The sequence below is a fragment of the Saccopteryx leptura genome, chromosome 5 (genome assembly GCF_036850995.1).
Source record: "Saccopteryx leptura isolate mSacLep1 chromosome 5, mSacLep1_pri_phased_curated, whole genome shotgun sequence".
Taxonomy (NCBI): Eukaryota; Metazoa; Chordata; class Mammalia; order Chiroptera; family Emballonuridae; genus Saccopteryx; species Saccopteryx leptura.
This window is the reverse complement of record NC_089507.1, coordinates 51,649,744-51,674,359: the sequence shown is the minus strand read 5'-3', so window position 1 is coordinate 51,674,359 and position 24,616 is coordinate 51,649,744. Positions and strand designations below refer to the sequence as shown.

The following is a 24,616-nucleotide window of genomic DNA, read 5'->3' as shown; positions in this document are numbered from 1 at the left end:
TTGAAGCTTTATCCACTGCGCCACCACAGGTCAGGCTCACATGTTATTTTTTTATAAAGAGTGTTTTCTTTCAATCTGTCCACCCAGCAATTTTGTATTCATTTTTTCAGTTACAATGCCATATCATTATTTATTTACTTCTTCAGCAACTAAGGTGCTTCCTGCTCAGATCTAAAATATATTTTAATGCAGTTTCATGTATATAATAAACTGTCATCTAGAATACACTGCATCTGTCAATGCCTTTATTGTCCAACTCTCATTTTATTTGACTTATAATAATTTACTGAAATTCACCCAATCCTAGTTCATCCACAACCCAAAGCCTTTATCACTCATGGTGGAACCAATGGCATCTATGAGGTGATCTGTTGTGGAATCCCTATGATGTGCATTCCCTTGTTTGCATTTCAACCTCATAACATTGTCACATGAAGACCAAGGGAGCAGCTGTCAGACTAGACTTCAACACAATGTCTAATGCAGATTTACTCAATGCATTGAAGACCATCATTAATGACCATTCATGAGTATCACAATTTTTAGCAGTATTTATAGATACATTCTTTTGTCAGTGAGGAGTACAAGTTTCATCCCATACTGAGAGAGACTAATTTTGAAATAATTAACATGATTTAACTAATCTTAAATCTGCTTTTATTTTTAGTCATACATTAATTTCAAGTTGCATTTAACCCAATTTAATGGATAACCCAATTACTGCAATAATTTTCTACACAAACAAACACAAAGTTATATAGGTCACTACAAAGGACACATTTTTAAAAATATGATAGAACCCATAGAATGAAAGAATGAAGACTTCAAGAAGTTGTATAAAATATTTCAATTTAGTGCCAAAATTCATGAAAATATAAATCTTGTGGATGAAAAAAAAGGGCTTCTATGGAAAATACCTCACAGGGTAATCTGATTATAAATTCTTAACTGGGCAGGTCCTGGGGGTAGTCATGCCCCAGGTCTATAACTTCATTAGTGAAAGGTTTTAAACCAACCCTATCCATTGTTATTGTGCACTGAGGTTAACACTCTTTTGAAATACCAGAATACCCCCCAAAAGGGACATTAACTTTTAAGAAGACATAATCTTGTTAACTGTATTTTGTAATCCAATCTTTACCTTGCGTCCTCCTTCCAATTTCAGATGATCTTGCTTTATTTTATCCTTAATCTCAAATGCATAAAAGCAGCTGCAGAACTGTTATTTTTCTAAGCATTTGAGATATTGCTCCCAGCATATGCTGTTAGTTTGGCTCAAATAAACCTGTATAAAAATTGTCTACAGGTTGGACATGCTTACATTGACAATCATTTTTGCTTAAAATTTGATTTATATTATCATTATTTTAACATATTTTACATATCATAAAATTTAATGTTTTAAGAGTAAAAATCAAATATAGGTATATGTTACAGAGTTATAAAACTGACACTATAATCTAAATTTAAGACATTTTCACAAGGTCAAAAAAACAAATCTCACATGACTTGGAAATTACTCCCCATTTCCCCTCCCTTATGGAAGCACTAATCTACTTTCTATCCTATAAATTTTCATATTCTGGACATTTCATACAAATAAAATTGTACAATATTTGCAATTGACTTCTTTTATTTAGCATATTTTTTACTTTCATCTATGTGGTAGTACTATATTGCTGAATAAGTACAGATGTAAAAAATGTCCAAACTTGTAGAGAATTTTTTTTTTGTATTTTTCTGAAGTTGGAAACAGGGAAGCAGTCAGACAGACTCCGCATGCGCCCAACCGGGATCCACCCGGCATGCCCACCAGGGGGCGATGCTCCGCCCATCTGGGGCGTTGCTCTGCTGCGACCAGAGCCATTCTAGCACCTGAAGCAGAGGCCATGGAGCCATCCTCAGTGCCCAAGCCAACTTTGCTCCAATGGAGCCTCAGCTGTGGGAGGGAAAGAGAGAGACAGAGAGGAAGGAGAGGGGGAGGGGTGGAGAAGCAGATGGGCGCTTCTCCTGTGTGCCCTGGCAGGGAATTGAACCCGGGACTCCTTCATGCCAGGCCGACGCTCTACCACTGAGCAAACCGGCCAGGGACTGTAGAGAATTTTTGTTTGAGGTTGTATGAGCCAAATGTGCAACATGCCAGGAAGCAAGATCTCAAATGCTCTTTTTTTTTTTTTTTTTTTTTTTGTATTTTTCTGAAGCTGGAAATGGGGAGAGACAATCAGACTCCCGCATGCGCCCGACCAGGATCCACCCGGCACGCCCACCAGGGGGCGATGCTCTGCCCCTCCGGGGGGTCGCTCTGCCATGACCAGAGCCACTCTAGCGCCTGGGGCAGAGGCCAAGGAGCCAGCCCCAGCGCCCGGGCCATCTTTGCTCCAATGGAGCCTTGGCTGCGGGAGGGGAAGAGAGAGACAGAGAGGAAGGAGGGAGGGTGGAGAGGCAAATGGGCGCTTCTCCTATGTACCCTGGCCGGGAATCGAACCTGGGTCCCCCGCACGCCAGGCTGACACTCAAATGCTCTTAAGAATGACTGTTTTGCAGTTTCTTTTAAACATTCGGAGTTAAAGAGGAAATGTAAGGACAATTATATCATAGTTAATAAGATTATGTGCTCCATTGAGGGTAGATATGCCTCTGAGGGATCTGAAAAGTGGACTAATCTGACATTTCAAAGGTATTAAGAAGTACAAATTGTCACAGAATAGTCATGGGAATGTAAAGTACAGCATATGAAATATAGTCAATAAAATTCTAATAACTATGTACAGTGTCAAATTATATAGTGTCTAATCATTGGAGTGTATATCTGAAACTAGTACAATAGTATATGTCAACTGTAATTGAAAAACAAAAAATGATTTTAAAAAAATGTATATAAACCTAGATGCACAAGGACAATGGAAAAGGATTGCTTAAGTCAAAGGTAAGCTTTTTCATAAATGTGAGACATGACTATCCACCGTGACCTTACCAGTTAATAATTTTACAATCAGATCACCCTGTGAAGTTAGTTTTTGTTTATTACAGAGCTCCTTTGTTGTCCACAATTGTTTATGTATAGATATACTTCATTTATGTATCCATTGGTCAATTCATGAACATTTTGGCAGTTTCCATATTTTGCTATTATGAACATTGTTAAACATGCTTTTGTGTACATGTTTTAATTTCTTTCAAGTGTAAATCTAGAAGTAGATTTGCTAGGTCTTATGTTAACTCTATGAAAAACTACCAAAATGATATCCAAAGAAGTTGCGCCATTTTACATCCCCATCAGCGGTGTATGTGAGATCCAAGTTCTCCATGTCACTGTAATACTTGTTATCGTCTGTTTGTTTTATAACCATCTTCATGGGTGTAAAATGGCCTCTCCTTGTGGTCTTGATTTGCATGTCCCTTACAATCATAGTTATTTAGCATCTTTTCATATGCTTAAGCATGCATATATCCTCATTAGAGAGATGTGTTTCCAATATTTTGACAGTTTTAAAATTTGGTTACTTATCTTATTATTGAATATAAAGAATTTTTGTATTATGGATACCAGTATATTATCAGATATGTGATTTATTAATATTTTCTACCATTCTGGATGGGTTGATTTTTCTTGATTGTGTCTTTTGAAGCATACAATTTTTCAAAAATGATAAGATAAATATTAAAATTTTTTATTGTGGACAAGGCTTGCCGGGGGTGAGAACGATGGAGACACAAAGACCTGACTCCAGAGATCAGGTTCAGTGACGCAGATCTACTTCATTAAGGAAGTAAGCTTGCTTATATACATGGGTTCAGACAATAGAATGTTACAGCAGGGCAAATGGCCAAAAAAGGTTAGGAGGCTGCCTGGTTAGCACTGAGTGATTTCCATATAGCAGGTGAGCTCCCTCTGGGGTGTGCCAAGGAGGGTTTATCCTTGATGGAGTGTTCTTTCAGCATAGCATCAGCCACAGCTGCCAGATAAATGCTCTGCACTCTACCTACATTTCCCCCTTCTCTTTTTATTAAGGACAGTTGGACCTGCTGGATGACTGCTTGTTGCTGTTGTACTCATTGAATGATACGCATTAAACAACAGAATCCTAGTAGAACTAAGATACCAATAACACCTATAACACCATATGCTAGAAGATTGGCTGGGTTGAACAGGGAGGCAAGTTTCTGCAATGTTTGTTCTAGTAGTCCAAATGATATTAGAGTCATCCCGGTGTGACTGATGACAAGAACCTGTTGTTTTAAGGAAATTTTCATTAAAGTGTCCTTTGATTATGGCTACAAGGCACTGTCACTCTATAGTGGTGTTGTGGACAGATATGGAGTTTATACAAACAAAGGGGTAGCAAATATCACATTGGGTGTGGCTCAATTGCCAGAGATTGTTAATCTCCTTGTTTAGGAGGTCAATTTGTTGTTAGAGATTCATTATGGCCCCATGAAACTGTCCATTGATTAGTTGCTGTGTAGCAAAGACGTCAGCAGTTCTTACTGCTAACTGATTGAGGGTGGCTCCAGTTTGCTGAGTGGACACTAGGGAGGCTACTCCAGTGGCCGCTCCAGCTACTGCAGTGATTATTAAGGTGATAACAAAGAAAACAAGGCCTACAGCTTTCTCTTGCAACCTTTGATAGACCACTAAATCAGCTGGGCCCTTCCAATCAGAGGCACAGACAGGGACCCACACTAAAGAGGGAGTGCACACAATCAAAGCATATGGGTCCCATCCCAGCAATTGGTGAGATTGCATGTCAAGTTAATGCAGCTAAAGGAGCTTAAGTTACTAGTTAGGAAGTAGAATGGGGGGTTCAAACAGGGGAATCCTCCCAGGGGATGGGATACATTGATGTGTACAGAAACATTTTCTTCCCACTGTCCCATAGGGACCCTCCAAGTATCATTAAACACAGTCCCATTTTTGATCATGAAAAACAGATGTAGGTCCATGCATGCCCCCCTCCCACAAAGATCCCAGCATCCAAACATGAAACAGATGGCCTGTCATGGGCTGTGTACTGCATAAGGTTGCATCTTGTCTCTCAGTTTCTGATGCCAAACCCCGAGATTAGGGGTTTGCATGTCCAGGACAGATGCAAGCCGGCAGTCTCTCCAGGGAATTCCTTCCTTCGGAGTGCCCTCAGATGTTTGTCGTACAGGAACGGACAGAGGGGTGATCCTGGAAAGGCAAGGTTAGCAGGGTGGGTCCAATTGTTGGTAGCTAGGGGGAAGAAGGCTTGAAAGCTAAGTACTGAGCCTCAGTTGGTGGTACTATTTTCAGCAAAGTGCACCGTGGTATGCTTCTGAAGGAGGACCCACCTCTCCGAGTGAGTGATGACATTACTTAGAGCAGCAGTTCTCAACCTGTGGGTCGTGACCCCGGCGGGGGTCGAACGACTAAAACACAAGGGTCGCCTAAAGCCACTGGAAAATACATATTTATTATACAATACATTTTTTTTCTTTTTTTCTTTTTCTTTTTTTTTTTTTGTATTTTTCTGAAGCTGGAAATGGGGAGAGACAGTCAGACAGACTCCCGCATGCGCCCGAACGGGATCCACCCGGCACTCCCACCAGGGGTCCTGTTCTGCCCACCAGGGGGCGATGTTCTGCCCCTCCGGGGCGTCGCTCTGTTGTGACCAGAGCCACTCTAGCGCCTGGGGCAGAGGTCAAGGAGCCATCCCCAGCACCCGGGCCATCTTTGCTCCAATGGAGCCCTGGCTGCGGGAGGGGAAGAGAGAGACAGAGAGGAAGGAGGGGGTGGGGGTGGAGAAGCAAATGGGCGTTTCTCCTATGTGCCCTGGCCGGGAATCAAACCCGGGTCCCCCGCACGCCAGGCCGACGCTCTACCGCTGAGCCAACCGGCCAGGGCTATACAATACATTTTTAAATAAAATATGTATTTCCGATGGCTTTAGGCGACCCCTGTGTTTTGGTAGTTCGACCCCCGCCAGGGTCGTGACCCACAGGTTGAGAACCACTGACTTAGAGTAAATTTGAGTAGCATTGGGTCACTGAGGTTACTCCATAGAGTGCTGTTCCATGTTTGGGATTCCCGACCATTGCTGTCTCACAGGAGACCAAGAAAACAGTTATTGGAGTAGATTGCAGGAAATTGGGGACTATTAACTTCAACTGGCATGATTATCCCAAGGTGGGGAATAGCCTCCCGGACATATGGTTCTCTTCATGCCTGAGAGTTGGCTGTGATAATGGCACACATGAGTAGGAATAAAGTGCCTAGGCCCGAGGGCCCATCAGGGGTCAATCTCTGGGCTGTTCTGCTAAAGCCTTCATATCTCCCCAGGTGATGTCGTGTGTACTTTGGTTGTAAGCTCTTCTCCTGGAGTGCCGAGGACCTCTTCCAAGCGGTGGTTTATCAAGGGCAAGGTTTTCCATGTCCTGGGTCAGGGGGTTTGTTGGAGGAGTCATCTTGGGACACTGGAATTGGTCAGATATTCTGTCCCGGGATCCAAATGGGCTGTGGGCTGTTTTCTGGAAAAACACAAGCATAACTTCTTTCTTGCATTAGAAGGGGGTGTGGTCCATGCCAATGAGCTGTGGCTGGGTCCTTCCAGCATAACAATGGCAACAGGGTAGGCTGGCTACAAACACCTTCCCAATGTTTGTAAGCGGGAGTTACACCATCAGAATCAAAAGTTAAATAATTGAGAGTGAATACAGCACTTCTCCAGTGCCCGGGGCATATTCCCCCTTTCCTTTTGTATTTGGAGCTTGATCTCTCCATGTCTCCATTCAACAATGGCTTGTCCTTGGCGGTTGTAAGAAATGCCAAGGCGGTGTGTGATTTGCCATTGAGAACAGAAGGCTTTAAACTAGCCACTGGTATAACAGGGCCATTGTCAGTCTTAATCTCCCATGGAATGCCAAGGCAAAGTATGGCCTGCCAAAAGACACAAATTGTATGTTTAGTTTTCTCTCCAGCTAGGGCCATGGCCGAGATAGCTCCTGAGAAGGTGTCTACCATTACGTGTACGTAGCGAAGTTTGCCAAATTGGGGAACATGAGGGACATCTATTTACCATACAGCATTAGGCTATAGGCCCCGAGGTTTGACACCTTGTGGCTGTAGGGGACCTAATGGTAGTAAGGGCCCACATTGTTTACAGGTACGAACAAGGTGTTTGCAAGCTGTATGAGTGAGATGGGGAAAGGGAGATTTGAAAGAATGGGCAGACATATGAAATCGGGCATGCAGTTGCCTAGCTTGCTCAATAAGGGAAAGAGTCAATACTAGATGATCAGCTTGTGCATTGCCTGCTGTTAAAGGACCAGGTAAGCCAGAGTGGGAGCAGAGATGCTGAATATACCAAGGGTGTTGATGCTCCTCTAATAGTTCTTTAAGTTGGGTAAGGGCCTTATCAAGTGCTGTCTGCTTGGGTCAGAGGTGGAATGGGCAAGACCTTTAACTGTTTGCACAGCATAAGCACTATCCGAGAAGATATTGAGAGGAGCCTGTTGTCAGAGGCACAGGGCATAATAGATGGCTAGTAGCTCGCCTACTTGTACTGACCCAGTATAACTGTATTTATGGAACCGCATAGCTCTTGTAATTCGTGTAAAGAGCATTGCTGAGGGACTGTGAGCATTATTTCTTCCTCTAGGCAGTATCCTAAGAAAGTAAAAGGTGGTAAAGTTTGTATCTTCTCTGGTGCTACAGAAAGTCCAATGGCATTCAGATTAGCTAAGAGCTGCTGGTAACATTCCGCTAATACCGTAGGATTGACATGAGCTATTAATATGACATCCATATAACGGTATATGAGGCATTGCTCCCGCAAAGGTTGCGTTGCGGTGCCTACATACTGCTGGCAGATGGTAGGGCTATTTTTCATACCTTGCGGTAGGACTGTCCACTGATACCTTCGAGCTGGAAGGGCATGGTTAGTGGAGGGCACAGTAAAAGCAAATAAGGTTTGCTTTTTTTTTTTGTCTTCTGGATAGAGGGAGATAGAGAAAAAACAGTCTTTGATGTCTGTAATTTTGATATGGGCCGCCTGCGATACTGCACAGGGATGTGGTAAGCCTGGCTGTAAAGTGCCCATTTTTGCCATATGCTTATTAATTGTCCTTAAATCATGGAGGAATCTCCACCTTCCGGACGCCTTCTTCTATATCACAAAAACAGGCGAATTATGAAGACTGGTAGAGGGTTCAGTATGTTTAGCTTCTAACTGTTGCTGGACTAGCTTGTATAACTCTTAATTTGGGTTTTGTTAATGGCCACTGCTTGACCCAAATTGGTTGGTTTGTATCCCATGTAATTTTGATGGGTTCCAGGGGTTTTAGTTGAGCAGCGGCCTTTAGAATCGGGGCTGGAGGGGCTGGCTGGTAATAGAAACATGGAGTAAAGACAGCACGTCCCATCCCCAAAGTGTATGTGGCAGTTCAGTCATAAATAAAGGACTGAAAACTCCAGTCACCCCTTCAGGATCTGTCCAATGGAGTGACTGGATGGCTTGTTTGGCCAATCGTACTCCACTAACTCCTTGTACTAAAGGTCCGGGCCGTGTGGTCCAGCCTTCCTTTTTATCTTCCTCTCTGATTACAGAAACATCAGCACCAGAATCTATAAGCCCAAGGATGGGATGACCCTCTATTTGCAGGGTTAGAAAGGCCTTAATCTGGGTTAAGGGTAAGGTCCAATAGACTCCTGTGTGGAGTTGCTCTCTTATGGGCGGGGCGGAGAGCTGCCCTGCTTCCCATTTAAAGGCTCCAAGGGCTTTCCATCTGCAGTAGTAGTTGAGCAGCAGTCTTGTTTCCAGTGAAATCCTTTTTACAATGGGGGCACACAGAAGGTGTTTTTTCTTTTTTTTTTTTTTTTTTTTTTTTTTTATAATTTTTCCCTTTCTTATCAGGGTATTGCCACGCAAAATGTCCTGTGCCTTTACATTCAAAGCAGGCTCCTTGTGTCAGTTGGCGTCCTTGACAGGAGACACTTAACTGGGCTGCAAGAGCTGTAGTGAGGGCCACCACTGAGTTGCTGCCCACATCTTGGCAGACAAGGACCCAATCGTCTAGGGGCGCAGCTCTGATAGGTCCTATTGCCTGTCTACCAATTCTTTAGTTAGAGCATCTGCTACATCAGTGTGTGTTACTTTGCGCTTTATGGCTGAACATAGGGGGAGTGGAGGCCATCTTCCTGGATGGCTTTTCCTTACTGATCGTTTTTTGGTCATGAGGGTACCAAGCTTGAGGTCATGCAGCAGTAAGGTTAATGTTGACCAGAAAAAGGTGAGGGGGATCTAATCCCAACGCCGCATGAGAAATATCTCTTTGCTGACATAAGGGGACGTATAGGCTGGCCCATGGCTCTGCAGCAGGAGCACGTGTTGGAGTTCAAACTGGGGTAGAAAATGGCAACTGAGAGGCTGAGGACGTATAGGCTGGCCCATGGCTCTGCAGCAGGAACACGTGTTGGAGTTCAAGCTGGGGTAGGGGCACTGAGACCCAGCAGGGAATGCGGAAGTAGCGACTTCCGCTTCTTCACTTCCACTTCTTCGGGAGGCAGAGGGGATTGTGCAATTTCTAATGTATCTAGTTTTTTTTCTGCAAGTCCATCAAACTCAGTGCCACAACACTTTTCTTCCTCTAAAGGGGGAGGTGAATATGGAGGTAAGTGTTCCTTTGAAAGAGGAGTAGCCTGTAGGACCTTAGGGACTGGCGGAGGGTGCTCAGCAGGAGCACTGGTCAAGCAGGCATGTATTGCTAATAAGGCAGAAGTGAGGCCGAGAAGGAAGGTTTGTCTTTCATGTACGTCAGCCAACAGAACGCGTTGGAGAACTCGGGCCCAAGTATCCAGGTCTCAGAGGGGCGCGTCCTCAATCCAGGGATTAAAACCAGAGAGACTCTCCCAGTAAGTACATAGATCTTTTTCACAAACTTTAACTCACTTACTCTGCAATAGGGCATGCAGGGCTCAAGCCTGCGGGGCTCGAGAGTGAAGAAGGTTTCCCACTGCAGAGGGTCACTCATCTGTCCTTTGAATGCCAACTGGGTCCCTGTTTGAGGCGCCAGTTGTGGAGAAGGCCTGCCGGGGACCTGGACAACAGAGACACAAAGGCCTGACTTCAGAGACCAGGTTCAGTGATGCAGATCTACTTCATTAAGGAAGTAAGCTAGCTTATATACATGGCTTCAGACAATAGAATGTTACAGCAGAGCAAATGGCCAAAAAAGGTTAGGAGGCTGCCTGGTTGGCACTGAGTCATTTCCGTATAGTGGGCGAGCTCCCTCCAGGGTGTGCCAGGGAGGGTTTATCCTTGATGGAGTGTTCTCACAGCATAGCATCAGCCACAGCTGCCAGGTAAATACTCTGTGCTCTACCTACACTCTATATTAAAGAGGAAAACAGTGTGGTAAAATTTTCAGTGTCTATTATGTCAACCATCAATTCAGCATTTATTACTATTATTCACATTATTATTATATTAATAAGGTATCACCTAAAGGAATACTTCAAAAATGCATTATTAAGAATAAAATGGTAGAACAATTAAATGATAAATATACCTTAAGTGGGAAAAAATATATAAAGCAGGCTGGACAAATAGAAAAGAAAATATAGACTTGAATGGAAGATGCAAAGGTAATTAAAATATACACTACTTACATTAAATCTAAACAAACAACATTTAAGGACAAAGATTGTAGGAATGCATTTTTAAAACTAACTACAATAGATATAATGTTTACAAGATATTTTTTAAGCAAAGATTTTTTTAAAGACTTTATTCATTTTAGAGAAGAGAGAAAGAGAAATAAAGAGAGAAGGAGGGAGGAGCAGGAAGCATGAACTCCTATATATATGTGACTTGATTGGGCAAACCCAGAGTTTTGAACTGGCGACCTCAGCATTCCAAGTTGACACTTTATACACTGCGCCACCACAAGTCAGGTAAAAAATATGTTAAATAGTACTATGTTATAAGTAAAACTACAGAAAAAGATCTGTTTAGGAAGTAATCATAGAATGATGTTATTCTTATAATAATATTAGATATAATAACCACAAAGCACTACTAAAAGCAAACATACTGCTCACAAAAAATAGGGGATATTTTATTGCTTCCTATTTATTTTGAAATATCCCCTAATTTTTGGGAGCAGTATAACTCATATTAACTGATAAATCAATTTTTGAAAACAATACAAATTACACTGGGGAACAATTATTTTTTCATTTTCTGTTGCATGAGGTTTGAAACTTTTTCTATATATTTCTGCATCATTGATTTCAAATCTGAAATCTGTTTTTTGGTGCATGCTATAGCTTTTTATGCAATTTTAATTTCTTTTTATTATAGTTAATGGCATGCATTGGTTTTTAAATTGGAGTTAAAGGGCAACAACTCTTGGATTGAACATAACCACAAGGCAATTAATGTTTTACAAACATCACTTTTACGTAATTGTAGTTGTTTTTAAATGTAAAATATTATTATCTGATAAAAACACCCTCTTATCTTGTTTTAAGATTGAATCATGGCTTCTTCAAGTAGGCATAAATGTAAGAATAGTCCTGACATGTTCTGTTATATATGTGGCTGTTACACACTTCAACATCAAAGGCGCAGTATTTCATCATTTGTGACATATGCATATATTGCCTATTTTCAAGTTCCCCTGGGCAATCAAGACAAGAATTGAGCTCCTCATATTGTGTGCAATAATTGAGAGAAAATGCTTCATGACTGGAGCAAAAAAACCACAAAGGAATTCCTTTTGGTATTCCTATGGTTTGGTGTGAACCTAAGGACCACAGCAGTGACTGTTATCTCTATCTGATCCATACAAAGGACATTGGCAAGAAAAAACAACATATGATCTCATATCCTAATATTCCTTCAGCAATATGACAAATCCCACACTTTGAGACACTCCTGGTTCTAGATTTTAATGGTTTTATTTCTTTTTTTTTTAATTTTTAAAAAATTTTTTTATTTATTCATTTTAGAGAGGAGAGGAAGAGAGAGAGAGAGAGAGAGAGAGGGAGGAGAGAGAGAGAGAGAGAAGGGGGGAGGAGCTGAAAGCATCAACTCCCATATGTGCCTTGACCAGGCAAGCCCAGGGTTTCGAACCGGCGACCTCAACATTTCCAGGTCGACACTTTACCCACTGTGCCACCACAGGTCAGGCTGGTTTTATTTCTTATAAAGATGAAGAAAATGAACATGGTAATCAAGTGTATTTTGATAAGATGCATGCCTGAGGAAATGGTTGTAGAATCGGAAGGGTCTTCTTCTGATGCCAAGCATTCATTAACCCCTCAGTAGTTTAGCCAACCCAAACTGAATGACTTGGTATGAGATTTGGGCCTATCAAAGAAATCAGCTGAGTTATTAGCCTCCAGGCTTCAAGAAAACAATGTACTTCACTGGTCAGCTAAAGTATCCTATTTCAGGAAGCATGAACAAATTTTTGTGGACTTTTTTTCCAAAGACAAACACTTTGTTTACTGTCATAATATCAGTAGTCTTCTCAGCCAGCTAGGTGTTACCATATACTGTCCAAGAAAATGGCAGCTATTTCTTGACAGCTCTAAACGGAGTCTGAAATGTATTCTCCTACACAATGGTAATGTTTATACAGCGATTCCAACTGGTTATTCAACTCATCTGCTAGAAGATTATAATGACATAAGAATTGTCCTCAACTTTCTGAAGTATAAAGAGCATAACTGGATCATTTGTGTGGATCTTGAAATGGTAAATTTCCTGCTAGGACAACAGAGAGGTTTCAAGAAGTATCCTTGCTTTCTGTGTTTGTGGGACAGTTGAGCTCAAGAGAAACACTGGACACAGAAGGAGTGGCAGAAACGTGAAGCTCTGGAAGTAGGAATGTAAAATATTGTGAATGAACCTGTAGTTAATTGAGACAGGATCATTTATCCCCCACTTTACATACAACTTGGCTTAATGAAGCAGTTCGTTCAGGCTTTGAATAGAGAAAGTGAATGCTTTCAACATATTATTTCTGCTTTTTCTGCCTTGTCTTTCAAGACGATAACAGCAGGTGTATTCTATGAACCTCAAAATTGAAGCCTCATATGTGACAAAGAATTTGCCAGGAAGAAGAATAAGGAGGAAAAAGCAGCATGGCAGTCTTTTGTGGCAGTTACAAAGAACTTCCTTGGCAACAAAAAAGCAACTATGAACTTCTGGTTCAAAGGATGCTGTTGGCTTTCCATGACATTGGATGTAACATGAGCATTAAGATTCACTTCCTGGACAGTCACCTTGATAAGTTTCCTGAAAATCTTGGAGCTGTTAGTGATGAGCAGACTACTGTTGGCGCATTAAACAAGATTGTCCTCAACGAGTACACAAACAGATGAGCTATAAATGCAAATTTTTGCCTGAATAGAATTTAAATAAGTTTTGTGCAAATTTTATGATAAAATAGTGTTTTAATATGTTCTATTTAGAAATTGTAGACAAATTCTGATGCAATCATATCTTTTAGTGTATTAGTGTATTTATTGCATTATATAAATTATTATATTTTTACAAAGATGATGCCCAAGAAGACATTCTACTTCATTATGTTAAAATAAATGTTAAAAATTTTACAATAAGATGAAAACATAATTCTTGAATTGCAAAAAAACTGTAGCTTAAAGAGAAATATTAATGTCAGATTTGAAATCATTAAACTCGAGTTAGGTAAGAACAAGTGTTTTTGTGCATGCAACAAAAATTTTGTTCCCCAGTGTAATGATTACATTGTCCAAATCATAGGTTTGATAATGTAGCACACATAAGGGACTTACTGAGTTTTTATTCTTTTCAAATGTGTGTGTACATATAGATGTACACTTCTGGTAAAAAAAAAAAAAAAAAGCACAGCATTGTAGAGGCCCTGAATAAGAACATAGAACAGGAACTCATTTCAGAAGTAAAAGCCACTGGTGCCACTGATGAAAGTATTACATACAGTACATGCTGAACACAGCACACAATACGGATAGAAACAGCAATTCTGGTTAATCAATAGATGGGGTAGATATCTCAAAAGTGAGCTACTTCCCTTGCTCTTTTGTCTGCTCTAAGCAAAAAGTTCCCCTTCCTGACTTCCTCATTTTTTTCTCTGCTTCCATTTGTGTGTATCAATAAATACCCATAGGGACTAGCAGTCAGGGTCATTCTCATAAAACCTGTATAGGAGATTGTGACGTGATCTCCCCTAAGTTCCTCAGTACACTCCATCTGATCTCTGAGTAGTTATTGTCTCCATGACACAGTATCACTTAACTTCTTACAAACATAGTGAACAATTCAATATGTTTGCTAAAGACAGTTTAAAATAATGATTATTAATCCATATAACCATACTATATTAGCAGGTCTCATACCTTCTCTATTGCCTCAAAAACTTGTTGTCTCATCCCTCTCATTAAGCTAATATGGAAACATTAATTTCTTTGGCATGACAAAAAATATACAATTACCATATTCTTTTAAACCTAGATACACTATGACTGACCATTATTTATAACAATGCAAAATATACAAAATCTTGTAAATTTTATGGAAATAGAAAAATCAAATCACAAGGATGCTTAAAGCCCTCCTGGGTCAAAGCAGTACAGGTGAGAAAAGTATTCAGTCATCAAAGTCTCACAATAAACATTGTCTAGCCTAACAATAAATTTATTTAACAAGTTAAAACTTCAATGCTAGAAGAATTATGGGAAATGTTTACTACAGAACTTTCCAACCAATTCTGCTAGACAATTGACACATTGAAAAAAAAAAAAAAACAGAACTAGTAATGTGCCATAGTAGATAATAATGTTAAATCATTCATTTAGCCTTAATTTATTTTCCTCAAACCTATACTGCACCACATATAATAGGAAAGTAACTGGTATCTTTTGTATGGCTAGGAGGCTTACAAATCACAAACAAAAGGACAATAGTGTAACAAAAATAAATGGAGGATATGAACAGGCAGTTCACAGAATTAGAAACAGTCTATAATCTATAACCTGTGGCAGAAGCCACCAATATTTAGGCAAATATAAATTAAATCTATACATTATTTTCCCAGAGATGATTTATCAAACTTAAAAATCAGAGAAAACTATATTTTAGAAAGTATAATGTGGAATGATGTTTTTAAATAAAATTTAAACATATTGTTTAACCCAGTGATTCCACATCTAGACAACCATTATGCATAATAAAGTACTTGCATACCCACGCATATGTGCAGGATTCTTCCTCAAACACTTAAACAACTATCTATCAATTAATATACTTAACCTTTTATAAAAGTTAGAAGTTAAACAGAAATTATAGAGAAATGGTGGATTACAGACAACACTTGAAAACAAAATTAGCATTGAAAGAGAAACAGAGAAAAAACTAATGATATCCAGAGTCAAGACAGGTGGGGAGATGGACAGAAAAGAGAAGGGAGGTTAAAAAGTAAAAACTGGGGGGTGGCAAGATGGCGATGAAGTAGGTGGACATACCAACTTTCACCTCCCAGAATCAAAGTGGATTACAAGTTAATTTTAAAAATCATCATCTGGAAAAACCAACTTTGGACTAAACTAAGAGGACTATTTAACCAAGGATCACTAAAGAAGCCACACTGAGACTGATAGAAAAAGTAAAAACACGCAGAGGGCTGCCCAGCTCCTGGGAGCAATTGGCAGCCGAGAGGGACTAGCGCTGTGGGAAGTGAGTTTAGCAGAGAGGAGAGGGTCCTGGGACCCAGGATTGAAGCCCCAGTCTGTAGTCCCAGAGCCTAGAAGAAGCATACGGACAGTATTTAGCTACAAAACAAGCCAGAATACTGTTTGTGAGAAAAAGACAAATTTTTCAGACCCAGGATTCTTCTGAAAGAGACCACACAGAAAATCTCTTTCACAACCACTCACCCGGGACTCCAGGAGACAGGGAGAGAGGAGAGGACCAGAGTACCAGGAAGAGAGTATAATCTAGAAGGCACAGGGAAAAACACTTAGAGGGACAGCCACCCTAACCCCTGGGCTGAATCACTCCCTAAATCTAAAGTGAATATTTTTCCTGGAACCAGCAATACCAGCAAAGGGATGCAGGTCACCAGCCAAACAGAAGCTCTCCTGCTGCACTCTGAGCAGATTCACTTAGAAGCAGGGAGCCATCAGGGATACAGTATTGAATGCTAAGGTCTGTGCTGCATTGCTCCACTACACACACTGCTGAGTGCTTGCTGAAGGGCAGTCGGCAGCGGGATATGGAAACATGGTCCTGTCAGTGGGAATGGAAGCAGTGAACCCTGCCCACTGAGGTGGGGCTAAGGCCGAGGCCAACCAAGGCTTATAGTTTGGGCATGTGAACATAGTCCCACCAGTGGAGGCCAGGCAGAAATCACAGCGACAACCACAGTGGGCCGGGCTGGTGCCAGCAACACCCATAACCAAATGCCCAAAGTGGCAGCAGAGGTGGTGGTGGGCCAGCAGACCACACCTAGGGAACACAGAGGTCACACCCATTGGACTCCTGTGACCACATGTTTCTTATACACAGACAAAATGAGAAGGCAGAGAAATGAAACTTAAATGAATAAAGAGAAATCCCAGAAAAAGATTTGAATAAGTCAAAAATAACCAAATTACCAGATGCAGAGTTTAAAATAATGATTGTTAGGATGCTCAATGATCTTAGAGCAATAATGGATGGACATAATGAGCACCTAAATAAAGAGATAGCAAGTACAAAAAAGGACATTTAAATAATAAAAAAGAATCAGTCAGAAATGACAGATACAATATCCAAAATAAAGACCACAATGGAAGAAATTAAAAGCAGGATGGATGAAGCTAAGGATCGAATTAGCGAGTTAGAGAACAAGATAAACAAAAGCACAGAAGCAGAGCAGCAAAAAAAAAAAAAAAAAGAGGCTGAAAAAATCTGAAGAAACTCTGAGAGAGTTCTGTGACAACATGAAGAGAAATAACATCCACATCATAGGCATTTCTGATGAAGAGAAAGAACAAGAGATAGAGAATTTGACTGAAGAAATCATAGCTGAAAACTTCCCTAAATTGATGAAGAAAAACGTCACACAAGTTCAAGAAGCACAGAGAGCTTCATTAAGGATGAACCCCAAAAACCAACACCAAGACACATCATAATAAAATGCAAGAATTAAGAGATAAAGAAAGAATACTAAAAGCTGTAAGAGAAAAGCAGTTTATTGCCTACAGAGGAGCTCCCATAAAGATTACATCTGACTTCTCAACAGAAACATTAGAGGCCAGAGTGAATGGCAAGAAATATTCAAAGTACTGCAAAACAAGAGCCTACAACCAAGACTTATTTATCCAGCAAGCTTATCATTTAAAATTGAAGGAGAAATAAAAAACTTCATAGACAAAAAAAAAACTCAAGGAATTCATTAAAACCAAATGATGCAGGAAATGTTAAGGGGCCTGTTGTAAACAGAACAAAGGGGAAAAAGAATATTGTAAAAGAAGAATGTAGCTTTAAAGAATAAAATGGCAATAAACAACTACATATCAATAAAAACCTTAAATGTAAGTGGATTAAATGATCCAATCAAAAGACATAGTGTAGCTGCATGGATAAGAAAACATGACCCATACATATGCTGTCTGTAAGAGACATACCTCAAAACAAAAGATACACATAAACTGAAAGTAAAAGGTTAGAAAAAATACTTTATGCATATAAAAATGAAAAAAAAAGCTGGGGTAGCAATACTTATATTAGACAAAATAGACTTTACAACAAAGGCTATAGTAAACGATAAAGAAGGCCACTACATAGTGGTAAAAGAAGCAATCCAACAGGAAGATATAATCATTATAAATATCTATGCACCTAATATAGGAGCACCTAAATATATAAAGCAGACTATGATGGATATAAAGAGCAAAATCAATACCAATACTATAATAGTAGGGGATTTCAATACCCCTCTAACATCACTAAATAGATCCTTAAGAAAGAAAATTAATAAAGAAACAGCAGACTTAAAGGGCACACTAGTTCAACTGGATTTCATAGATATCATCAGAACTTTTCACCTTAAAGCAGAAGAATATACATTCTTTTCAAGTGCTCATGGAACATTCTCTAGGAGAGACCACGTTAGGGCACAAAAAAGGTCTCACCAAATTTAAGAAGATTGAAATCATATCAAGCATCTTCTCTAATCACAATCACATGAAAATAGAAATCAGCCACAACAGAAAAACTAAAAAATACTAAAACACTTGGAAACTAAAGAGCATGTTATTAAATAATGAATGGGTTAACAAGATCAAAGAAGAAATATAATAAATTCCTAGAAAGGAATGATAATGAGCATACAACTCAAAATTTATGGGATACAGAAAAAGCAGTTCTGAGAGGGAAGTTCATAACATTAAAGGCATACCTTCAAAGGGTAGAAAAAGCTCAAATAAACAACTTAACCCTGCATCTAAAAGAACTAGAAAAAGAACATCAAGTAAAGCCCAGAGGTAGTAGAAAGAATGAAATAATAAAGATCACAGCAGAAATAAATGACATAGAAGCTAAAAAAACAATACAGAAGATCAATGAAACAAAGAGCTGGTTCTTTGAAAAGGTAGACAAAATCAATGAACCTTTAACCAGACTCACCAAGAAAAAAAAAGAGAAGATTCAAATAAATAAAATTAGAAATGAGAGTGGGGAAATAGCAACTGACACAACAGAAATACAAAGGATTGTAAGAAAATACTAAGAAGAACTGTATGCCAAAAAATCAGACAACCTAGGTGAAATGGACAAATTCCTTAAAATATATAATCTTTCCAAAATCAATCTAAAAGAATTAGAAAACATAACAGACAGATTACAACAAATGAGATCAAAACAGTTATCAAAAAACTCTGAACAAACAAAAGCCCTGGGCCAGATGGCTTCAAGGGTGAATTCTACCTAATGTTCAAAGAAGAACTAACTCCTATCCTTCTCAAGCTACTTCAAAAAATTCAAGAGGAAGGAAGACTTCCAAGCTCCATTTATGAGGCAAGCATAATTCTGATTTGAAAACCAGGCAAAGACAACACAAAGAAAGAAAACTATAGGCCAATATCCCTGATGAACTTAGATGCTAAAATCCTCAACAAAATATTAGCAAACTGAATCCAGCAATACATGAAAAAAATCATACATCATGATCAAGTAGGATTTATTCTGGCGAGGCAAGGCTGGTACAATATTCGCAAAACAATCAATGTGATTCATCAAATAAACAAAAGGAAGAAGAAAAACCACATGATAATTTCAATAGATGCAGAAAAAGCATTTGATAAAATCCAGCACCCATTTATGATCAAAACTCTTAGTAAAGTGGAAATACAAGAAACATACCTCAACATAGTAAAGGCCATCTATAACAAACTCACAGCCAACATCATAATCAATGGGAAAAACTTAAAAGCAATCCCCTTAAGATCAGGAACAAGGCAGGGGTGCCCCCTTTCACCACTCTTATTCAACATAGTCCAGAATATAAAATCAATACTCAGAAATCAGAGGCATTTTTATACACCATCAATGAACTGTCTGAAAGAGAAAATTAAGGAAACAATCCCCTTTACTATTACAACAACAACAAAAAATAAAGTAGCAAGGAGTAACTTTAACCAAGGAGATTAAAGACTTGTACTCAGAAAATTATAAAACATAGATAAAAGAAATCAAGGAAGATACAAACAAATGAAAGCATATACCATGTTCATGGATAGGAAGAATAAACATCATTATAATGTTATATTACACAAAGCAATTTATAAATTCAATGCAATACCAATTAAAATACTAATGACATACTTCAAAGATATAGAACACATATTCTAAAAATTCATAGAAAACCAAAAAAGAACACAAATAGCCTCAGCAATCTTGAAAAAGAAGAATAAAGTGAGAGGTATCACACTTCCTGATATCAAGTTATACCACAAAGCCATTGTACTCAAAACAGCTTGGTACTGACATAAGGACAGGCATACAGATCAATGCAACAGAACAGAAAACCAATAAATAACCCATGCCTTTATGGTCAATTGATGTCAAAGAGATAAGAGTATACAATGGAGTAAAGACAGTCTCTTTAATAAACGGTGTTGGGAAAATTAGACATGTACACACACACAAAAAAAAATGAAACTAGAACCCCGACTTACACCATTCACAAAAATAAACTCAAAATGGATAAAAGACTTAAATGTAAGTCATGAATCCAGATACATCTTGGAAGGAAACATAGGAAGTAAACTCTCCTATATCTCTCATAGCAATATTTTTGCTAATTTATCTCCATGGACAAGTGAAATAAAATACAGGATGTACAAATGGAACTATATCAACAAAAAAGTTTTTGCACAGCAAAAGACACTATGAACAAAATAAAAAGACAACCCACTCAATGGGAGAACATACTTGCCAATACATCTCCTAAGGGGTTAGTAACCAAAATGTATAAAGAACTTCTAAAACTCAACACCAGGAAGGTAAAAAATTCAATTAAATAATGAGCAAAGGAACTGAACGGACACTTCTCCAAAGAGGACATACAGATGGCCAATAGACAGATGAAAAAGTGTTCAATGTCACTAATCATCAGAGAAATGCATATTAAAACCACAATAAGATACCACCTTACACCTGTCAGAATGGGGCTCATTAAGAAAATAATACACAGTAAGTGCTGGTGAGGGTATGGAGAAAAGAGAACCTTCCTGCACTGCCAGTGAAAATGCAGACTTCTGCAGCCACTATGGAGAACTGTATGGAGATTCCTCAAAAAATTAAAAATGGAACTGCCTTTTGACTCAGCCATTCCAATTTTAGGAGTATATCCCAAGAACACCATATCACTGATTAAAAAAATAATGCACCCCCATTTTTATGGCAGCATTGTTTACAATAGCCAACATCTGGAAACAGCCCAAGTGTCTGTCAGTGGATGAGTGGATTAAAAAGCAGTGGTACATATACATGATGGAATACTACAGGGCTGTGAGAAAGAAGTAAATCTTACCTTGTGTGATGGCATGGATGGAGCTGGAGATTATTATGCTAAGTGAAATAAGCCAGGCAAAGAAAGAAAAATATCACATGATCTAACTTAATGTGGTACCTAATGAACAAAGTGAACTGAGGAACAGAATAGAGGCAGAGGCGGGGTCACAGAAACCAGAGGGACAGCAGGCAGAGAGAAAGGGGATGAGGGGATGGGATCAGAGAAGGTAAAGGGATTAGTGAAACTATATATACATAACACAGAGATAGATAACAAGACAGCACATCCTAGAGGGAAGGAGGATGGAGTTAGGGGGAGGGGAGGGAACCGAAGTGGGTATAAAAGGGTCACCAGGGTGGTGTGTGAGAGAGTTATATTCAGTGGGATACTTGAATCCATGTAAACACAATAAATTAAAAGTAATCTAAGAAAAAAGGAAGCGTGGTGGGTGTGGCTCCATTCCTAGGCTCCAGGTGTGTCTGTCCTGACTTTTTTCACAGACTTCAGTAGTGTATGGCTCCAGGAGTCCAGTGGATGTCGCCTCTAAAACCCAGAAGTGTGGTCTGCCTGCTCTATGGACAGATTCAACTGAGTCTCCAGTGAGTTGGAAGCATCAGTGATGGACTGGGGAGAGTGTGTGTGTGTGTGTTGGGGGGTGGGGGGAGCTCAGGTCTAACATCAGAAAAATGAGACACAACATGCCCTCTGCTTCCTGGCTTCTCAGAATGACCTGTGGTCTTGTCTGGGCTAGGAGAGACTCCTGAGTGGAGGACAGAGCTGCTGCTTTTTCCCAGGTTGATGCCAGTCAGCAGGGAGTGCTCCACCCAAAAAAGATTGCAATTGCAGTTCTAGAGTATGACTCAGCACAGGGGTTCCGGTATCCGTCCCCCACACTTGTTTCTCCATGGGCCTCCAACTTTACTCTTCTCTCAGGAAACTCCAGTCCTCTCAGCTCTCCCCTGCCCGAGTCCCCGGTAAGTGGCTGTGAACGAGGTTTTCTTGGTGGGCCCTTTAAGAAGAAGCCTGCGTTCCTCCCAGGACTCTGTATCTTTCCCGCAGACAGAAACCAGGCTCTTTTCGCAGCTAAATGCTGTCTGGGCACCTCTTCTAGGCTCTGGGGCTCTAGGCTGGGGCTGAGCCCCCACACCTCTCAGGGTGGCCCCCCTGCAATGAGAGTCTCTCCTGACTCAGCCACAGCTCGCACCTGGCAGGTCTTTCCCTGTCTCCACCCTTCCTACCAGGCTGGGTGTTGCTTCTTTGGTGACACTTGGTTATAGACTCACAAAGTGATATTTCATTGTGATTTGTCCCTGACTCTTAAAAATGTTAAGCATCTTTTCATATACTTTTTACAACTTGTATATCTACCTTGGAAAAATGTCTAAATAGGAACCTCTGTCCACTGTTTAAACTGCATTTTTTGTCTTTATGCTTTTGACTTGTAAGAATTTCTTATATATCCCTAATACAAGTTCTTAGTCAGATACTTGATTTGCAAATATACTCTCCTGTTATGTGGGTTTTTTTTTTTCACTTTTTGATGGTGTTATTTGAAATACATAAGTTTTCATTTTAATGAGGCCAAATTATCTATTTCTAATTTGGTTGTTTCTGCGTTTGCATAATATTATACAAACTACAGCCAAATCCAAAGGCAAGATTTACTATTATATTCTAATAAAGGGTTTTTATTCTTTCTCCTACATATAGGTTTTTAATACATATTGAGTTCATTTTTGATTGACGAGAGATAAGAATCCAACTTCATTCATTAGTGTATGAATATCCAATTTTCCCAGACCATTTGTGTAAAGAGCAGTTCTTTCTCCATTGAATTGTTTTTCCCACCTTGCCAAAAATCAATTGCTCATAAGGTGAAGGTATATTTCTGCATTATCATGTCTATTTTATAGATCTATGTTCCTATCCCCCACAGTCTTGATTATTATGGATTTGTGTTAGATTTTAAAGTCAGGAAGTTTGTGACCAACAACTTTACTCCTTTTCAATATTATTTTGGCTATGTACTGCCACTTTCAGCTCTATATAAATTTTAGGACCAGTTTTTCACTAGCAATAAAGGCCATTAGAATTTTGATAGAAATTGCATTAAATGTGTTGATAGCTTTAGGGGTTACTGCCATATTTACAAGTAGTCTAGTCTGTGAACATTAGGTGTCTTGCCAATTATTTAAGTCCTTTTAATTGCTTTCAGTAATATTGCATAATTTTACTGTACAAGATTTTTACTTTTCTGGCTAAATTCATTCTAAAGTATTTTATTCTTTTTGATGCTATTATATATATAATTATTTTTCTTTCAAACTTTTCATTACCAGTGTTGAAAATACAATTGACTTTTGTATGTTTGCTTTGTATACTGAATTTCTTGTGAATTTGTTCATTAACTATAAAGAATTTGTGGATTCATTAGGATTTTCATTTTGAAAACATCAATGAATAGAGGTAGTTCTACTTTTTCTTTTCCAATTTAGATAACTTTTTCTTCTATGTAATTTCTCTGGCTAGAGCTTCCAGTTCACTATGAAATAGAAGTTATAAATACAATGTAGATGAAAAAGAGGCCGCAGACTAAAACTGATAAGCTCAAGGGAGACCTGCATTGCGTGCTTTAGAAACTCTGAGACCTAAAGTATCCACATAGGATGGTCTGGAATGGAAACTTCCTATCTAAAAGCCAGTCATGGCAGGTTGTCATGTCCTAGGCCAGCATCTTCCTTGACAAGGGTCAGTCTTTACCTTAACTGAGCCTGTCTGTTGTCTTTTTGCATCTGCAATAACATATATTTGAAAGGACAGAGTAATCCCCTTTTTTATCCAGACCCCTCAGTGTACAATCTTCCTCCAGAATAAGAGATCACAGAACCCCTGCCTCTTATCTTGTTCTCCCTCATACCATCTCCGCATGCTGTAAATGTTAATCATGAACTATTATGTACACACCATGTAAAAGAAGTATATGCCTATTTTATTTTTTATCCTTTCTCTGAGATTTTCCTCTTTTCTTTCTCCCATCCCCTTAATCAATTATGAATGGATTTCATGCACCACACTTCTGATGCATAAAATAAGTGGTAGAACTGCCGTTTTCTGGAGCTTTTTCTATATCTGTTGAAATTTTCTTTCTGGAAATTGTCTTCAGTTTGATTCAAATAAACTCATAAAAATTCTCTCCAGATTTAGGTGTTTCTTATGTTGACAGCATTCTTAGTTTTGTTCCTGATCTTAAGGATAAAGCTTCCAGTCTTTTATTATTAATTATCAGGTTAGCTTGGACTTTCAGAGATGCTCTTTTCCATGTGAGAATATAACTCCTGATATTAGTTTATTGACTGTTTTCACAAGGACATTGTGTTAGATTTTCTTAGGTGTTTCTGTGTTTATTGAGATGATCATGTTTCTCTCCTTCATTCTATTGTGTGGTATACATCGGTTGTTGCATATAGAATCCCATTTATATACCTGGGAAAATAACCAACTTAGAAATGCTGTATAATATCATTAAATGCTAGTAGATTCAGTTGGCTGGTATTTTGTTGAGGATCTTTACATCTATATTTATAAGGGC

General features: G+C 39.2%; 1 protein-coding gene across 3 annotated transcripts in view; it reads left to right on the top strand.

Annotated features, from left to right (window-relative positions):
- LOC136406163 (UDP-glucuronosyltransferase 2B31-like) overlaps nucleotides 1-24,616 on the top strand; it is a 74,439-nt gene that overhangs the window by 15,965 nt on the left and 33,858 nt on the right. Inside the window, exon 1 of one of the 3 annotated variants that reach the window (XM_066386023.1) lies at nucleotides 21,452-21,626. The exons of 1 other annotated variant lie outside the window; for it this stretch is intronic. The gene's annotated coding sequence lies outside the window, so the exon portion shown is untranslated. Of the gene's footprint in view, nucleotides 1-21,451; nucleotides 21,627-21,869; nucleotides 22,002-24,616 lie in introns of those variants that run through there. One more of the 3 variants, XM_066386022.1, reaches the window with a different exon arrangement.